The sequence below is a fragment of the Sus scrofa genome, chromosome 13 (genome assembly GCF_054392235.1).
Source record: "Sus scrofa isolate SSC_HxYL_T2T_F1_AM1 chromosome 13, Sscrofa_HxYL_maternal_Yorkshire_Landrace_v2.0, whole genome shotgun sequence".
Taxonomy (NCBI): domain Eukaryota; kingdom Metazoa; phylum Chordata; class Mammalia; order Artiodactyla; family Suidae; genus Sus; species Sus scrofa.
In genome coordinates, this window is record NC_139395.1 from 20,216,577 (window position 1) to 20,237,307 (window position 20,731).

A 20,731-nucleotide genomic window follows, 5' to 3' on the forward strand; every position below is an offset into this window, starting at 1 on the left:
ATAATAGGACCTTCTACACTTTTTAGTGTAATCTCATTAATCACTAAGGGGCCACATTCAACTCATCTCTTTTGGATTATGTTATTACTGACTATTCTCTTTCTTCCCTTCATAATTCAAATTACTTTACTACCTCTAGATTCAGTTTAAATTTTGACATTTTGATAAGAGATCTCAGTGATTCCCTCTCTTCCTTAAACTTGTATATCATTGGATCAGAACCACCCAACTAAATACTTATGTTCTACACTTTGAATGGGGAAACAGGGGTAGCTAAACCTATCCTGTCCACTGCCTGTTTATGTATTGTCTGCAAGCTAAGAATGGTGTTTGTATTTTTTAATTGTTGGAAAAAATAGTATTTCATGACATGGAAAAATCATATAAAATTCAAAATTTGGTGTCCCTTTCAATGTCCAATAAAGTTTTATGGGAACATAGCCATGCTCATTTGTGGTCTGCAGCTGCTTTCATGCTACAACAACAGAGTTCAGTAGTTGCATCAATGAACACACATCCCACAATGACTAAAATACATCTGGCCCTTTAAAGATGAAGTTTGTAGCTTTCCCTTATGGGTCAGTGGGTTAAGGGTCCAGTGTTGTCACTGCTGTAGATTGATGCTGAGACATAGGTTTGATCCCTGGCCCGGGAACTTCCATATGCTATGGATGTAGCCAAAACAAAACCAAAAACAGATAAAAGTTTTCAAATCCCTATTCTGCACTACTTTCTGACTCTGTCATGCTTATGAATCATTCCTCTCAAATTGCTTGAAAACTGCTTGAAGTCAGGACTGTTGTCATATACTTTTTTTTTTTCTTTCTTTTTTAGGGCTGCACCCGTGGCATATGGAGGTTCCTAGGCTAGGGGTCAAATTGGAGCAGTATCTGCTGGCCTACACCACAGATACAGCAACACAGGATCCAAGCGGAGTCTGCAACCTACACTATAGCTCACTGAAATGCTGGACTCTTAACCCACTGAACAAGGCCAGGAACTGAACCTTCATCCTCATGGATGCTAGTTAGATTCATTAACTGCTGAGCCATGATGGGAACTTTGTCATATACTTCTTAAGTCTCTTCTCTTGACTCCATGTAAGACAGCTTTGGATTTTCTTGAACAAATTTTGCACGTCAAGCACAGGATATTAGGAAATAAATCTGACATCATAATACAGAATAGATTAGAAAGAAAGAGAAGTGATCATAGTTTATAGGCATTAATTTAGATCTGAAGGCAGATGCTTTCCTATGTTGTGACTGTGATATTTGTGACTTGGTTAAGTGCAGTGCTGTTGCATAGGGTGGTGGAGGCAGGGACCTGGAATAAGATGAAGATGGTTAGGTGGTACAGAACAGGACGGAAGAGATGGGAGGAGACTGTCTGGCAGGAAGAATGTGGTGTCCATCTTATACAACCCAGAAAGCACTGGATAACATGGACCAGAAAGCACCAAGGAATGAAGAGGGAAGAGAACAGATCCACAAGGCACCCAGACGCTCATGGGGGCAAGCAGGTAGAACATAGCCAGGGAAATTGGCTGGCTGGATTGTGTTCTGCCTGAGATTAGGAAAGAGAGACATTACATTTGGAGTAGTGGTGGTGTCTCCCTTGTGAATTGAATGCAAGAATTCTCTTCAAATTTCTTCCCCTTGCAAATTCCTCCTTCACCCCCTACACGTGACCCATTTTTAACCTTGAAGTAAGTGATGGGTTCCAGGAAACGTGTAACCAAGTTTCAGCACACCTCTTCTGTAAATTTCCGTAAGGTCTAGCACCTCCTTTGTCACATGGCATTATTCTCATGTGGTGACTCCCCTGAAACCATGAGCTTCATGTTTTGATAGAGCTGATGTATTACACAAAGTAGAGCTGGGATAAATGAAATAGACATAGTTCTGGTGGACCTTTTGTAATTGGAGCTTAGCAGTGAAAGAAATAGATCTGTAGTCAGCTAAGTAGAGATAAAGCAAAAGTTTAGTTTTAGGGTTGGTGATTATTTTGTAAATAAGATATGCAGGCCTTCACATATTTGAAACAACCTAGGTGAAGCTATAGAGAAAAATTGTGTTTTATTGTGGCATCTGTTTTTATTTTCTTTTTTGACTTCAATTGTATGCTTTTTAATGAAATAAATAAGTATTGGATGTCTTGAGAGCTGTGTGATTTCCTTTGATAACTACTAAGACACCAGAGGTTTCAATTGTTTTTGATCTGCTTTGATCTCCCTCAAGTACTTTTTTTCAGCATTGTAAATTTTCACAATTTTTATATGAGAATGAACAAGAAAAGTTAACACTGTCATTGTACTTAATTGAAGAATATGGCTGTGTGTACACAATAAAATCATTTGCAGCCATCATCTTCATCTTTTTCTCAATAGATTATTATTTAATTTGCATGTATACAGCACAACTGTAGCAAGAACAAGCAAATACTTTTTCTTTCCAAAAGAAATAATTAAAAAATTTTAGAACATTTCACAGTCTCAAAGTTTAGTGTCAAGGGATTTCAAACAGCATTTTTGCTTGAAACCTTATCACTGTCTCTCTCTCTCTCTCTTTTTTTTGGACTTTTTGTCTTTTTAGGGCTGCACCTGTGGCGTATGAAGGTTCCCAGGCTAGAAGTCCAATCAGAGCTGTAGCTGCTGGCCTACGCCAGAGCCACAGCAATGAAGGATCCAAGCCTCATTTGTGACCTACACCACAGCTCACGGCAACACCGGATCCTTAACCCACTGAGCGAGGCCAGGGATCAAACCTGTGTCTTATGGATGCCAGTCAGGTTCATTAATAGCTGAGCCACGACAGAAACTCCTCACTGTCTCTTATAGGAATAAGAGAATGTTTAGTAACCAAACTCTAAATATACTAAACTCTAAACTTCTTGTTTGAAAATAAAAACATAAAACGCCCAAGTTGGCAATCCTTAATGGGTCCTTTCCAGGACTGTTTAGAAAACAAAATAGCTAGGCTTTGTTTAGCTGGATAATTCATCAAGGATTTTTACTAATAATCATGTACAGTAATTTCATGGGAGCACACTCAATTTTGATGCCAAATCAATATAGCATAAGTCATGACGGTTTTCTGCAATTTCAGCTTTCAATCAGTATTAGCCTTGTTTTAAAATGAACAAAGAGGCAAAGAAAGGAGAAAGATGTAATGTTAATAGACTTCCTTTTGTGATCTCTCAGGGACAGGTCTTTTTAAATACGGGGCTTGAACTTGACCTTCTTCAATGGCACAGAGGTCCAATGCATGGTTTTTAAAGTTATATTTAAATTTTAATAATTTTGCTCATCGGAGGCAGTTAGAGTCAGACTCTCAAAACCTAATCCTCAATCTTTTAGTGTAACTGATTAGCAAAGAAGGGAAGCTTAGGAATAAAGCCTGGAAGAGGTACATACATATTGTCGTGATTTCTATATCTCATACAATCGAGCTGCTTTCAGATCATTATCACTGTGGGTATTTGAAAATATGACTTCATATAGAGTTAGTATGGGAAAGTCTTTAATTTCTTGATAAATCTAGTTGTAGGGATCTCATTAAAAACTAGAGGAAAAAATTATATTCTCAGTATTGGCAAAATAGCGTGGAAAGAGGCACTATCATATGCTGCTGGTGAGAGTGTAAATTTTTAAAATCTTTCTGGAAGGCAGTTTGGCCATATCTATTGAATGTCTCAGAATTTTGCATAAAACCTTTAAACCAGCATTTTTACTTTGGGGGATTCATGCTAAGAAAATAGTCATCAATGTTTGCAAAATTATAGCTACAAGATTTTTATGAAAGTGTTTTTGGTAGAAACAAGAACTGAATGAAACATAAATATTTAACAACAAGGCTTTATTTAGCCCTTAAAAATGATACTAGAGAAATATTTACTGCCAGGGAAAAGGTGGGAAAAGCTGATTAGAAACTGTACGCAAAATGTGATTCCATTTCGTAAAAAAAAAAAAAAAAAAAAAAAAATTGTGTCAAAAAATATGGATGAAATTTGTAGTGGGTGAAAACTACAAGTATGAACAGCAGTGTCTCTGTGTGATGGACTTATGCATGCCATTTTTTGCCAACATGGAAATAGCTTTTAAACATATTTTGAAAATTAGAATGCACACTAGATGTAGAAATCTCAAAGCATTGAAAAGTAAAATAAAAATAAATAAAAATTTGTGAGCCCTTCTCTTTGCAGTGGAATCATTTGGCAGAAACACACACATATGCACACACACATACACAGGTCTTGATTTTATTCAGCATATTCAACATTATATCTTGGGGAGTTTTGCATTTTAGTGCATATATATCTACTTCATTCTTTTAAATTGCTGCATAGTATCCTGTAATAGAAATATGTAACAATCTTCTTTAACAACTCTTCTTCACCTGACCTCTCTGTTCCAACAGCAGGATCTCTAGATTATTGACCTATTTCCTCTCCTTCTCACTTCTCTTTTCCAGCTTAAATAGTTATTTCATTAGACTCTTTCTCTTTTTTGCTCTTATCTGCAAAAGCACAACTCTTCAAATTTTGTGCAGATTTATAAGTAGTATTATTTTAACAGTTTTCATTTGTATACATTCTTTTCTTAGTCTTGATATCAGGGTTATTTGATTTGATTTGTAGAATGAATTGGGACATTTCCTTCTGTTTTTTTTTTTTTTTTTTTTTTTTTTTTTCCCCCAAGAGTTGAAAGGATTTAAATAAGAGAAGTGATCCATTCCTTCAAAGCTCGGAAGCAGTGTTTTGGCACAAGTCTTTGATAGAGGTAAGGGTGATGGGGTTGGGGTGTGTGTGTATGTAAATCTTTGTTTACCCTTCAGATTTTCCTATAATTATTGTTCTATCCCATTTCCCCCCTTCTTTGTGAGTTAGTTTTGGTAATTTTTATCTTCTTAGAAAATACCTACTTGATCTAGATTAAGGACTTTTTTTTTTTTTAATTTTATGAACCCCTTTGGCAGCTGATGAAATCTATGGATCACTTCTTAGAATCATTTTTAAAAATGTTCTTCCTGGAATTTGACTTTTATTGTGATTGGAATCACATGACTTCCTGTGCCTTCCTACAAATAATGCATGTGTGGGTTTTTTCCCCAATTATGTTTATGATGTTCTCACAATGTTATTCTCAATATGCTCTGTATTTTCATTGGAATAAAAATGCATAAAACCTGCTTGGTATAATATACCATATTATACAGTGTACAGAACAGAGATTGAAGAGGAATCCAAATAAAGAAAAGAACCTTTGCTATTCAGAACTTGTAACATTCATGGCCTGTATCACGGCACAATCTGTGAATACTAATAAGTTACTTTAAATAATACTTCAGCAGTTATCTCAGTCATGTGATGTGTTTGAACTTGCAAGGCTTATACTGGTATCTCACTTAGTTATCTGTATTACAAAACATCATCCTGCCTTTTGGAGAGTTGAACATTCTCATTTCAACTGACCAGTTTTACAAAACTTTACCAAGTTAGGGGAAAAGCTCACCCCCTTTTGACTATTGATGGACAGAGGTAGATAAGAATATTTGAGAGTAAAATGGGTGACTGAAGCATCAAATGGATAACCAGGCACATCTGCCGGGATGGGAGACGGGTGGTCAGCCCATATCCAGGAGCATCTGCAGATAGGAGCTTGAGATTATGTGCAATCTACAGCTGATGTAATGACTGTCATTAATGGTATTTTCATATACCTGCACCAATTCAAAAGTGATACGAACACTTCCATGATTTGTACAGCTAAAAGTCACAGGTGTTGCTAATACCACTGTGTTTATTGCCAAGATTTACAATTGAAGGTCAAGCTAAATTTCAGTCAGAGGCAAGTGGAGATAAAGACATAACTTCCTTTATGATCCAAGATTATAGATCCCCTGGAATCTAGAATCTAAGGTTTTAGAATCTAGATTTCTAGATTTCCAAAAAATTAGTATAAAAGAATAGATAATATAATGTCCTCTTATTTTATGTTTTTCAACCTGCTTTAAAAAATTTTTTTTGCTTTTTTTACTTAGGAATTTAGGAACTTATAGAACATAAAAATTAGGAGAATTTTCTTCGTGTCTTAGTCACTTAATGATTATTTAAACTAAATCAAGAGCTTAACTGCTTTCTGTTTTGCTACTTTTTCTTTTACCCCATGTTTTTCTCTTTATGATGTACATTATTTTCTGCTTTGTTGAGTACTGCTCACACAAAGTATTTGTGGATTTTAAGCTGTCCACTTCTTCATATGTCCCTAAATGTTTTCCTTCCACTCTTACACTCAGTTCAAAACTTTGCTAGATATAGAATTCTAGGTTCCAAATATTTAACCTAAGAAACTGAGAAGAACTTTTCCCATTCCAGCATCCAGACTTGGAGATGGTACATCTACATCTTCATTCTAACTCCACTCCTTTGAAGATGAAGGAAACTCTTTTCATATTTCTCTGATTTCAGTTTTCTGGTTTTCTCTTTACCTTTGAAGCTGAATTTTCATTAAGGTGAGAACTTTCCAGCTTGGCATTTTCGACTCCTTCAAATGCAAGATTCACGTCTTTTTTTTTTTTTTTTTTTTTTTTTTTTTTTTTTTTCCAATTCAGGGATATTTTCTTCTATTACGTTTAAGTTATTCCAACCTTGCCTCTTCTTCATTCCCTCTGATTGGAATCCCTATTAAATAGAAATTGGAATTTCTGAATCTATTCTTTATTTCTCCTAGCACTTTCCTTACACTTTCCATATCTTTATCTTTTCAGTGCATAATGAGAGAACTACTCTTCTTGTTCTCCCAGGAAACTAACTTCTAATCAGTTGAGTCCATGCTAAAAGATGTTTTCTGTAGTTCCTGTCAGTGACTCAGTGGTTAATGTACCCAACTAGCATCTGACACAAGGACACGGTTCGATCCCTGACCTTGCTCAGTGGGTAAAGGATCCGGCGTTGCTGTGAGCTATGGTGTAGGTGGCAGACACGTCTTGGATTGTGCGTTGCTGTGGCTCTGGCATAGGCTGGTGGCTACAGCTCCAATTGGACCCCTAGCCTGGGAACCTCTATATGCCGTGGGTGTGGCCCTAAAAGACAAAAAGACCAAAAAGAAAAAAAATAGATTTTCCCTAAATAATTGGAAATCATGAAAATTTATAAGAGCCTTAAAAATATATATATATATATTGGGCCACAGATTCCTCAGTCTTGTTGGGTTTTATAGGCCAATATTGATAGCATCAAATTCTTGTCTGAGCTCATTTGACTCTTTGTTCTGTTTCCAGTGCTGCCACAAACTGAATTTTTTTTTTATCCTTCATTTTTTTTTTTCCCCCTTTGAAGGGAGTTAAAAGTTTTCATCAGCCTTCTTAAATCTGAACTCTTGTTTTTGGAGTCAGATATGTGTCCAATTCCGTGTTAGTCACTGGATAGACAAAGCAGATGCGTGAGCTCCCAGTCCAGTGGAATATCATGACTACACCAAGCACTGCCCTCTGGGGCACACAGATAGCAGAGAGGAGTGATCTGAACAGTTGGGGACCAGGTAACTAAGGCTTTTTTCCGTATACTTTCCGAAGGAGTTAGGACTTTATTTTCTAAGCATTAGGGAGCTAGTAAGGGATTAAATGTTTTTAGGAAATTGTTTTTGTCAACATTATGGAGAATGAAAGGAAGAAGTCAGGATGGGAAAGGGGAAGCTGTATAGGAGATGATGCTGTTGTCCAGAAAAATCATTATCCCTGAACTTTCCCAGTGACATCAGAGAGAAGAAGAGGGGCAGGATACACTCTTCCAGAAATGGTATGAAATTCCATGTAGAGAGCTACACCATTAGCCAACAACCACAATGGTTATCTTTTGGTATTTTGTATTATTTTATCACTTTTTTCTTATCCACAGTGTAGCCAGGATGAGCACTGGCAGTAAATTTCTGTACCTTTGCTGTTATACGTTGTATGGATTCGGATCATGTGTTTTCAAGTGTAATGGATGGATCATGGGGCTACAAGAGGATGAAGCTGTATGAGGATTGTGTGGGTTTTTGAATATTAGTGGTGCGGAATCAGGTTCAGTTCCAAATTGTGAATCCAAGTTGCAGATGTGATATTGAAAGGTGAGACATCTCATCCCTAAACTCCAAGGTGAACTTTAAATTTCCCTCCCAAATATGTGCTGGGTAGTTGAAGAAGACCATGTCCCCTGGAAGATTGGGGGCAGTCTTAGGTCAAGGATAACCCTGTGTCTATAGCAGTAGAATTTATAGCAAGGTCACATTGTTCTGACTAGAAAGGTGGGCACTGGAAAATTTTAGTAAAGTATACATCAGCAGAGGAATGGATAAAGAAGACTATATATTAAGTGGAATATTACTCAGCTACAAAAAAGAATGAAATAATTCTACTTGCAGCAACATGGGTGGACCTGGAGGATATCATACTAAGTGAAGTAAGTCAGAAAGAGAAAGACAAATATCATATGAGATGGCTAATATGTGGAATCTAACAAAGAATGATACAGAAAACTTGTTAATGAAACAGAATCAGACTCAAATATTTTGAAACCAAACTTTTGGTTACTAAAGGGAAAACATTGGAGGGAGGAAGAAAATGGAAGTTTGGGATTGTCACATGCACACTGCTTATGGAATGGATGAGTATATATATACTCAGGGAAATCCATTCAATACTCTGTAATAATCTACATGGGAAAAGAATCTGAACAGGAAAGGGTATGTGAATATGTATAATTGATTCACATTGCTGTACACCTGAAACTAACACATTATAAGTCAACTATACTCTGATAAAATTTAATTTAAAAAACTGTTAAAATAGTTTCCTGTTTTTTATGATAAAGAATATAATAATAAAGGTAATAAAAATACTTGCTCTATTCACAGTCCCATGTATGGCAAAGTACTGAGGTCACCCTGGCAGGCAGATGTGGAGCAGGTGTTAAAATTCAATTGGATGCGTTAGTAACGTAGATGCCTAGACCAGTAAAGGAGATGGATGAATTTGACAAGGAAATGGATGCGTGCTGATGTATTTATGAAAATCTCTTTTGATTGTTTCTTTCAAAATGTTCCTAATGTAAAATTTAAGCAGAGTTTTCAATTCAATTTTTTTTTTTTTGCTTTTTTTCAGCCCCACCCATGGCATATGGAAGTTCCCAGGCTAGGGGTCGAATCAGAGCTACAGCTGCTGGCCTACACCACAGCCACAGAAACTCAGGATCTGAGACGCATCCGTGACCTACACCACAGCTCACAGCAATGCTGGATCATTAACCCGCTGAGTGAGGCCAGAGATAGAACCCACGTCCTCATAGACACTAGTCAGATTCATTACCACTGAGCCACAATGGGAACACCCTCAAATTCAAAATTTTAGCTGTAAAATCAACCCAGTTTTTTCAGACTTATGCATTTTATTAAGATATTCTTTTAAAAATGAGTTTCCCCATGTGCATGTTTATAAACTGTCAAACAAAATACTTTCTACAATGTAATGTACAGAAATCTCAGGAATATTTATATCCACAAAAATAGTCTTAATTTAAAAAATTTTCATACAATTTTGAAGGATCACTTCCCATTTACCATTACTACAAAATATTGGCTACATTCTCCACGTCGTACAATATATATCCCTGAGCCTATCTTAGGCCTGATAGTTTGTACCTCCCACTGCCCTACCCAAATGTTGCTCTTCCTCCCACTGGTAACCACTGGTTTGTTCTCTACATCTGTGAATCTGCTTCTTTTTCCCCTTTTTTGGCTGCACCTGCGGTGTATGGAGTTCTCAGGGTGAGCCAAGGATTGGATCAAAGCCACAGTTGCCTGTGTCCTGGAGCTGCAGAGATGCCACGGATCCCGTTGCACCATGGCGGGAACTGCAGAATCAGCTTCTTTCATGTTATATTCACTAGATTGTTCTATTTTTCTGACTCTACATATAAGCGATATCTTAAAGTATCTATCATTTTGAGAAACACTCATTCTGTTTTCCATAGTGGCTGCACCGATTTACATTCCCACCAACAGTGGACAAGGGTTCCCTCTTCTCCACATCCTCACCAACATTTGTAGGCATTTTGAAGACAGTCATTCTGACAGGTGTGAGGTGATATCTCATTGTGGTCTTCATTTGCATTTCCCTAATGATTAGCAACATTGAGCATATTTTCATGTGCCTGTTGGCCATCTGCACTTCCTCTTTGAAAAAATATCTATTCAGTTCTTCTCCACGTTTTAAATAAAATATTTTTTTGATATAAGATTAAGTGTTAAGATATAAGATTAAGAATTAAGAGTGAGAATGATTCGGGATTTTGAGGTGAATGTAGTGTTCAAAATATTTGAATCCTTTTTTATTTTTTTCATTCAATGAACAGTTTTTCATTTGAAATATATACATGCTTCTCTTCCCATGTGTGTTTATCTTCCTACCTGAATAATATTTGTTTGCTGAGGATATATATTCCTCTGCAATGATAGCTTTATATTCAGCTTCAATCTGATTGCACTGAATAAGATGTGGTGATTTGTGCTCACTCTTTCATGAGATATTAATTTTGGAGGTTATTGGAGTAAACCCTATGCATTATATAGAATTGTCACTTTTATCTATTTAAAGATGTCTGTTTTTATTATGTGCTGATTATTGTCTCACTGTCTAAATATTAAACTACTTCTTCTTTATTTAGTTTTTATTTTAAGGAGCTATGAGCTTCATATGCCAACTTTTAATTTAATTGATTAAAAGCAAAACTCGTTTCCCTAACCACAGTTTGTTTGGCGTTGTTCAGCTCAACTCGCAGTGGGAAAAAGGAAGAGAAAACAAATAAGCAGTCTGTACTTTTTTAAAAAGTTTTGAACAGTTAAAACAAATGTAAAAATGGATCAAAATAAACAATACTAATTTAGTGATGAAATTGTATTTTAAATAAATTTATCAATGGAAAGGAATTTTTTTAATTTTTATTTTTTATTGAAGTATAGTTGATTTTCAATCCTGTTTCATTCAGGTGTAGGAAGGAAATAGTTTACGCCTTTTCTTTGAAAGTCAAGTACTCATTTGTTTTCCTATTTTTGGTAAGGAGAACTAGTACACTTACCTCAAAGAATAGTACTAAACCATTCCTATTAATAAGAGCAAAGGAAATAGGAACATTGCTATTTGCTTAGCTCTGTGCTAGGTGCTGGAGAGAGCAAACAAAAGAAAACTTCACTGCCTTTGAGTGTGTTTGTGTGTGTGTGCACCAGTGTGTGTGTATTTTGCAGTGTAATGGGAAAAAAAATTCTGATTCCACTTTGTAGCAGTTCAGCATAGCGGGTCATGCTACTTTTAGTTGTGTATTGATGTACATGTTTGCTGCTGTGGGTTTATAGTATGTTATTATATTTGGTTCTCTCGATGTGGTACGTTACACATGTTACACATCTTGCGACTGGTGACCTCTTGGTCTTTTTTTTTTTTTCCCTTTTTAGGGCTGCACTGGCAGTATATGGAAATTCCCAGGCTAGGAGTTGAATCAGAGCTGCAGCTGCTGGCCTACACCACAGCCACAGCCACCCTAGATCTGAGCTGCATCTTCAACCTAAGCCTTAGCTCGAGGCAACATCCACTGAGTGAGACTAGGGATTGAACCCGCATCCTCCTGGATACTAGTTGTGTTCTTAACTCGCTGAGCCACAATGGGAACTCCAACCTCTTGGTCTTTTGAATACATGCAACTAACACTCAGGCACTAATATTATGTTTCAATGGGATTTACCAAATGTTAATAATTTCACTTAAAAAAACCCACTTATATGCAGATTTTTAAACCCCTACTATTTAATCAGAAACAGATACAAACAAATAGGATGCAACTTTCAATCTCATTGAACTCAGAGGTTACTGGTGGAGGCAAAGATGCTACAGACATTAGGGTCACCGGGCAGTGATGGAGGGAACCACCGATATTACCCTCCACAGTGTAGGAGGGTCAGTGTGTGGGAATGGGGAGCTTTTCAAGGAAAACCCTGGGGAGGTGGAGTTTAAGCTGAGTCTCAGGCAAAAGTAGGATTTAATTAAGTGAAGAAGGTACAGGGAAAGCATTTCAGACAGATGGAACAAAGTCTATAAAGCAAGGATGCAAGCGAGACTATTTGAAACACTTGTCCTTGTTAAATGCAATGACATTTCCACTCACAAAAAAAATAGGAAAAATTGAGATGCCGTGTGTAGATGATTGATATCCCAGTCCACACCTGAATTAATTGCAAAATCCTTAAATACAAAATGTAAACTCCTTTGCCATTTTGGAAAGATGGATGTTTCAACATTTTCCCCTTTTGCCAAATGTTAAGTCTTCGGAGTGAACTCTTGTCCTCAATTTTCCAAAATATATTTTATTAGAAAGAAAATAGATTTTCCTTAATCAATACATTCACATGAGTAATTTTGTACATTTCTTTGGAATTAACAGTACACTATAGCAGAAAATTTCTGCTTTGGTCTGGGCTTATCTTCCTGGGTCTGCTAGCATATTTGAGGCCCTCTTGCCTTCACATCTGAGACAGAACTGCCAATAGCCAAGGAGTATTCATGCAGGATGTTCACACACACACACACACACACACACACACACACACACGCTTGCAGTCACTCATGTGTATACACATGCACAACTAATGAGCTTAATGCATTTTACTTGGGAACCAAGCAAATAGTATGTTTCTTCAGCAAAGTGTCGTATTGGACATTACGTAGTATTTTTATACTTTAAAATATCATTTAGATATTTTCACTTAGTATACTCAGCACAGAGCCTGTGGACTCATTCTTTTGGGTCCAGATAACCATTTTTCAAGGTATGATCTTGGACTATAGAGGTCAGAATCATCTGGAATATTTCAAAAAGTAGAAACATCCTGATTCCATTCAGGATCTATTGAATTGGGATCTCTGGATGTGAGTCCAAGGGGCATATTTTAAGAAAGACCCCAGGTGATTTCTGATGTCCCCTAGAGTCTGTGTAGATCTTCCATCCAATTTGGCCCAGGGTTAACCATTTAGAGCCAAACATAAGAAATACAAATAGCATATGTTTGACTTAATCTGTTGAGCTTAAAAAACTAAGTTCAGAATTCTAGGCTTGCAGCCTTGTTTCTATAATTTCAAAATTTCTCCTAGCCATCATGAAATACACTATGAACATCATAACTTTTTTGCACATACAGTACTTTCAGAAGTCCAACACTCAATTTTACCAAGCTCGTAGCATTTGTTTCTCCCTGACACATTTCAATTTGTCTTACAGAAAATTTTTTATTCTTTACTGATTTATGCCTCTCAAGGTTACATTTGCCTACATATTTTTCTTGTGGTATTTTGGTATTTATGTCAGGCTCTGAAACCTATTTAAATTATTTCTAAGATACATCTTCCTTCAAAAGGCATCAACATTATCTTGTCTCAGTAAATACCCAGTGTTACTTTTTCCCTGCTTCTGATTTTAAAATGCTCTGATTCCTATTCTTTGATACAGTTTTTGCCCATGAGATCTGTATCTGTTTAGACAGTGTATTAATCCCCTTTGCTACCTCTAGAGTCCTCTTGGATTTATAACTGGAACAACTCTAAGGAACAGGAGTGATTTTAATGTTTTCTTCCAACCTCTGCTTCTCCATGACTAGGTGAAGAGTGAGGGGACTGTGTGATATGATAACATAGGGACATTTTCCAGTATCACTGATATTAAGAAATCAAATAAATTGTGATCCTCAAAATTCAGTGTGATCACATAGAATACCAGAGCAAAATCTATTCTCAACATTTCCTCTTTTTGGACTGTTGTATTACCGTACCTGCCATGGTTCGATTTGGAGGTCAAAAACACCATAAGTATCAAATATAAAGAACCTAGTGTAGGAAGATGTTATACAAATGGGGAGATGTTTGAGAGAAGTCCAAAAGGAAGAGTTTAAGGATCAGATAGGAACCATCAGCCAGCCCTTTTGATACACTTTACAAGAGGACAAGTGATTACTGACAGGAAAATCTGGAAGCTAGGCATGCCCAGATGCTAAAGTTACAATACGAAGGAGAGCCAGCAGAGCATCCAGTTTGGGGTAGCTGTTGGTTAGCAGGGCCAGCAGTTGGTGAGAAGAGCTAGACACAGGGTAGAGGATAAAGCGAGGACATGGCAGACTCCATTGGCATCTCTGCATCTGTCTCTCACAGCATCTGACTATGAACTATGGCCTCCCCTCTCATCCCTTTAGGTACTTTGTACATTGTTGATACTGTATAAATGCTTTTCTCCCCCCTAATTTGGTTGAATGAAGTTCTGAAAAGTTAGTATCTGATGTGCACATGTGCTATTGAGAAGCTTGTGCAGTCTCTGAAGTCACTAGGAATCATATCTTTATGACTCTAACCAGAAGTCATTCACTCCTTTGGATCTGATCCACCACATTTCACATAGGGGTTTCTCAAAAGCAGCATAGGTTAGGTCCATGCTGAGGACCCATGTCAGTCCTTGTTGCATGAGAAACCACCCCAAAACTTAGAGACTTACAACAGGAACAATTCCTTATTTCTCAATTCTAGAAGTAGGCTGGTTATTTCATCTGCTGGTTTCACCCAGGTTCACTTATCAGGCTGAATTAGCTTGAGAATCAGCTGGTCTGCAAAACCCAAGAGAGACTCATTCACATGTCTGGTTGTTTCTTGCCATTGGTTGGTGCATTTCTGTTTTTCTTTCTAAGGAGACCACTGGATTCCTTACATGGTGGTTCCAGGGAAGCACTCTAAGACAGCAGATTGGAAGCTGGAATCCTAGCTTCAGATGTCACATAATGCCATTTATGTACTTTTTGTTAAAACTCTTTAAAAACAAGGCTAGATTTGAAGGGAGGAGAAATACACTGTACATCTTACAGGAAGAGATACCAACTATTGCAGCCATGTTTTTCAATGTGCAATACCAAATTTAAGGGTGAAATTATCTTAGTGTTTTTAGTAAAACCAAACCCCTCTGCTTCTACGCACATGCTACATAGTTATTCTTATATTAGTGGTTCTCAACTGGGGTTATTCTGTCCCTATCTTTTTCAGGGGATTTTTGGCAATGTCTGGAGACATTTTTGATTCTCACAACTGATGGTGGGGTTGCTACTAAGAATCTAGTGGGTAGAGGCCAGGAATGTTGCTAACCATCTACGATTCTCAGGACAGCCTCTAACAACAAAGAATTATCTGGTCCAAAATATTAGTAATGCTGAGGTTGATTAACCCTGCCTTATATGGAATATAGTTCTCGCAAGTTAGCAGAGTAGAACTTAGGTCAGGAATAATGCCTAGAGGTATTCGTTTTACACAGCCTGAAATGATTTAAAACTTTGAAGGGATCATAAATTTCCTTTCTGATGTAAAGGGACTTTAGGCATTCTGCCTTTCTAACATTCATTATTTATGAACAAACCATTTTAGATAGAATATGAACCACTCAAACCCTTCTTTAAGATTCCAACTGAAAACAGTTCTTAGACTTTTGAGAGTTTGGCTATTATTTTTAATTTTCAACTCTCTCTCTAGCTTCTAACCCAAACCTAAGGGATGTGCACGCATATTTGCCTACCTGCCCATCTGACTCCCCCCCTACACACACACACACACACACACACACACACACACACGGTTTTAGCTATTTATGCAGAAATCTCTTAAAGATGTTCCCACATTTTTTTAAAGGCTAAGAAGTGTATGTTAATTGGTCAAAGCCCTTGTCTCATTAACTGAGGAATAATAACTTACACAGAATCCTATGATCTTTCCAACTGTCTCTGTAGAAAGAGGCTGATAGAAATGACAAAAACCTACCATGGATTCTCCATCCCAGTGTCCTTGGAGAAGTTGAAATTTTCAAGGTTTCCCTTCCAGAACAAAGCAGAGTACAGTGTAAAACAAAATGGGATAAACTGGTAATGACACAAAACAAGTCAGGATTGTATACAACAATAAATTAGACTTCCTTCAGGCAGGTGGGGGGGGGTGGTAAAAGTGCTGAAAGAAGGTAATGTGGACAGCTTCACCACTTGGTTTTTTAACAGGAACTTAAAAATCAGAGCGGGGTAGAAATCAGTTGGGCACCGTAGCTCTGATCTATATTCCAATTCCAGTTTCTGAGCTACTCTTGGCTTGGATGGTCCCCAAGTCAGCTTATTCACCTTTCTCACCCAAACACACCCCATCTGCTCTCTCCTGAAGGTGCGTGATCACAGGTATCTTACCTCGTCAAGAAGGATGTATTGACACCCCCTCTCAAGTGATATAAACGGTTTTTCAGTTGTGCTGGCTCTCTCTGAATGCCTTAATAGACACTTACTACATTGGTTCAGTCCTGCAGACTCTTCTTCAGTTGAGGGAAAAAGTAGGAGTGAGTCAGAGAGAGAGAGGAAATTCTTAAAAATTCAAGAATCCATTGAGATCAACAAAGTAGTTCCCCTAATCTGTGGATGAGACCAAATTCACAGCTATAATTCAGATTGCTTTAGTTGCCTCAATAACAGATTAATTCCTTTTTTTCAGCTTGAGGGTTGATGTCATGCACAGAAAACAAATTTATGATCACCAAAGGGGAAGTGTGGAGGAGGAATAATTTAGGAGTTTGGGATTAACAGATACACACTACCGTATATAAAATAGATTAAAAAAAGACTTGTATAGCATAGGGAACAATATTCAGTATCTGTACCAATGTATAATGGAAAAGAATCTGAAAAAGAATATGTGTATGTGTGTATTTGAATCACTTTGACGTACACCAGGAACTAATACAATGTCATAAATCAACTATATTTCAATAAAAAATACAGGGATAAAAAACAAAGGATTGATGTCTTGAATGCACTATTTCATTGGAGGGATATTGCTGAAATTTGTTTGCTTAATAAAGCAATTATTGATAGCTTGCAATTGGTTATTTGCTGCCGAAATTATCAAGTTATTAGCAAAAGCACTGTCATGTCTCAACAGTGATGTGTTTTTCTATTTCAGGAACCACTGACATATAATATTTCTTCCAGAGAGATATGTCAGAAAACCATAACCCTCAAACTATGAAATGTCATATCCACAAAAGCTGGAAGAGTGTTATGGAAATACTGAACATATTGTTGGTGTTTTCTGCTTCAGGTGTCTTGACCTCTGACCTCTCACTTCAAAATGATAGTGGTGGATTATAGAAACAGAGGTCTTTAACTTGTGGTTCTGGAAACAAAGCTTTTTCCTTAGAGACTTTAACATATAGGTGTCTTCCAAAGAGTGGATAACCGACCTCGTTTTGAAGTGCTCTCAGAAAGCAAATGCTTTCTTTGCAACCACAGCCGAAAAATGTAGGCATCTCAGGCCATCGTCAGCCGTGAAGTAGTTGTTCTGTTTGTTATTTTTTGCCTAGGCTTTTCCTTCTCCACACTCAGGAGTGGGTAACAGCAGCTGCAGATGACACTGGCCCATATTGTGAGCTCTTGAAATTGTAAAACACTACCTTGAAGTATTCCTGCCCCTGATTCCAAAAGATATAACTACACTCGATTAAATTACTCACAAGGATGGCTGTACCATTCAAAACACTTTAAGGCATTTCTTCTGTTAGAGAGTAGCGATAAGAATAGTGCAAGATTAAGACTCTTTTCCAAGAGCCATGATAACACTACCTGACATTTATAGAGTGCGATACCTTTTCAAAATATACTTAAATGTATTACAAAGAGTGGCAGTATAGGGTACCGGTCAAAAACTTAGGCTTTGGGGTCAAGGCGATATACTTTTAGCAATGTAAAGGTTCCATTTCTTTATCTATAAAATATAAATAATATACCTAGGTTGTAGCATTATTTTAAAGATTAGCTGTAGGTAAATATCTTAGTCTTATGGCTACCCCTAGTTACCATCACATAGCTGGTAGCTATTGTTGGTACTACCTTAATGCAGGTGTCTTTTTCACCACTTATGTTTCAGATATTTAGATCTCAAATAGTCATTAGAGATTGATTGCTAAAGCACAGAATTTTAAGAACATCTATATCAGCACCAAGGTCCCTCAAAAAATTGCTCTGCATCTTTGCAAAGGAGCAAAAAGGAATAAGACAGGCCTTAGACTCTTCTATGACCAAATAAACAACATGCTTATTAAAACCTCTCCCAAGATCATGGATTCTGACTGACATTTCCTAAATCGTAATTTCAAACAGTGTCAGCCCTGGCTACAAACATTGAGGTTACGAAACCAGAATCCGAAATGTGGGTAGTGCTGATGAAACACCAAATAGTGCTGAAACAGATTGATTGGGCTTCCTGCTTCTGCCCTTCAAGCCATCAGGAACACCTTCTTTACATCTTTTTTTTTTTTCTGAGGTGCTAATTCTCTACACAAACAGTGCACATGACCCCAGGCACCAAATCCTTCCGGCTGCTCCCAAGTTGCCCATATTCCTTGGAAGAGTTTGGGAACCACAGAAAGCCCAACAACTGTTTCAGAGCCTGCCGCCTGGGGTGCCAAAGAATTATGCACGAAGAAAACCCTGCCGGGAAAATGTAAGATGCTAAACTAAGCATCTTAAAGAAGAGATGTGAAAGGATGTAAATGCTTTAAACCACCCGGCAAAATTCAACTTAGAAATGGATAGATAGTCACATAAAGATTCTAAGTTGAAATACAAAAATAACATGCTGAAAGTTGACATTTGGTTGTGGGAGAGCCATTCACTGATGGTGAGATGGGATTCTATTCTGATAACGCTACATTTTAGAGAAGTCTGAAATGCCAAAATTGGAAAATTTGATCTATATAAACTAGAGAAGTCCTTTTCAGTACAATAGGCTCTCCTTGAGCATTTGAACAATGTGATGGATTTTAAAAAATGATATACATATATTAAGAGGAATGCATCAAATTTGTTGAAAAATCTAAGCCAGTGCTGTTGCCCTGAAAGAGGGAGAGAGCAGAGGAGCCTTGAACATGGCTCCTCAGTCTATTTATAATTTGAAAGGACAAAGAATGGAATAACTGGAATGAATTCGCTTTTACCTTGATGTTAGTCTAGAAGTTTGAACTATTTACTTTTTGTTCTCTCCCATCCCTGGTCATAACACATTCGTTTCTTTTTCAGTTTCACTGAGAAAACTTGAGAAAGAAATGAAACATCAAGAGGTTTGAGGTTCGTAAGTATGTCCACCTGTCTGCCATTTTGCTATTTCCATCTTCTTCTTCCCTTACTAAAGCGTCAAGTCTGGTGTTAAAGAGTGAGTGAATGAGAGTGTGTGTGTGTGTGTGTGTGTGTGAGAGAGAGAGAGAGAGAGAGAGAGAGAGAGTGTGCACGTGCTTTAGATGGCTCTATTCAATTGCAGAAAAATGCTTCTGAGGTGGCATCTAGGGTGAATCATATTACTTTAGGAGTTCTGCTAATTATCTGGGTGTGTTTTGCTTGAATATAGATAAATATGTTTATTCCAAGGTTTTCCTGACAAAATTATAATTTTCACTTAAGGGTTTTTTTTCTCTGATTCTCATACACCTTCTCCACATCCCAAAACACAAACACACACACAGTTTATAGCTCTGTGATGTCATTTTTCAAAGGGTATTCCGAATCTTTTAACTCTTCTTTTTTTAAAAAAAGACACCCTTCTGTTTTTCCTTCTTTTCCCAGGACCTGTATGAACCCTACCCAGAGTGTCCCTCTAATCCTCTTGTTTACTGCTCTAGTCATGAAATGTAATTTAATTTATTCGGTAAGTTTCCTTTTTTTCCCCATCCTGAGACTCTCAAAAAGGAAAAGTCATGAGAATTGTTCCTATTGGTCAGAATTTCCATGTGTGTCAAAGTTGTGATCAGGAAAGAACCAAAAAAAAAAAAAGCCCAAAAAACCAACAATACATGGGAATTAAATCATTTATACAAATTAGTTTGAAATCTGGGACAGAAATAAGATCATTGGAGTATATTTTCAGGGATTTTTTTTTTTTTTCCTGAAGAGAACTGGTTCTTGAAGTCATTATTTCTAACAGAATGCATAATTATTTTAAAATAATAAAATAATTGATTCAAATAAGCCTTTACTTCTAGAAAATTCCTTTCAAAGTTACTGTAAATATTGAACAGTAGTTCACAAATCGTGGGGAATCAGCAAGTTTCACATAAGTCAGTCACAAGTCCCCCAGTGAGCAAATTTTCTTTCAGGGAGAGCATGCTGGATAGGAGTTCAAATGGGAATTCCAGGATGTCCCCAGATTCTGAAAATACTATTGTTAACTCAGTGTGCATTTTCTGGGTCTCTTTTTTGACAGGGAATCTGAGTTTGGGGGCAAGCAGGATGCACATCAGAGTACACAAGAGGCATGTCTTGGTGACTTCCGCCTGAGAGTACATGCATGGCTTCCTGTTTTGGTCTGATAGCTTCCCCTGAGCTTTCATAGATGCAAGATTACCCAATGCAAAAGAGAAGGTATCTTATTTTTGGAAAGCTTTGTTTCACATTACTTCTGTCATTTTATTTCACTAACCCTGTTTCCTCTTATATTTTACACTAACCCTTGAAATGTCATTTCATCTGCCTATGAGAAATACTCCCCCCATCTTAGACTTATTCTTCTTGGAATCTGTTTTATCTCTTCTCACTTTAATAGTACTGCTTCATTTGGTTACAATACTAATAATCAGCCAAAATGACTTGAGATACTTT

General features: G+C 37.1%; 1 long non-coding RNA gene across 2 annotated transcripts; it reads left to right on the plus strand.

Moving 5' to 3' along the window:
• Positions 1-18,731: 18,731 nt before the first annotated feature.
• LOC146397202 (uncharacterized) lies at positions 18,732-20,416 on the plus strand. 2 transcript variants are annotated; one of them, XR_014823941.1, is made up of 4 exons: positions 18,732-18,761; positions 19,160-19,207; positions 19,700-19,781; positions 20,337-20,416. It is a non-coding gene; the product is annotated as an uncharacterized LOC146397202 (long non-coding RNA). The 2 variants fall into 2 exon arrangements; XR_014823940.1 differs by lacking the exon at positions 18,732-18,761 and having other exon boundaries at positions 19,076-19,207.
• Positions 20,417-20,731: the final 315 nt, after the last annotated feature.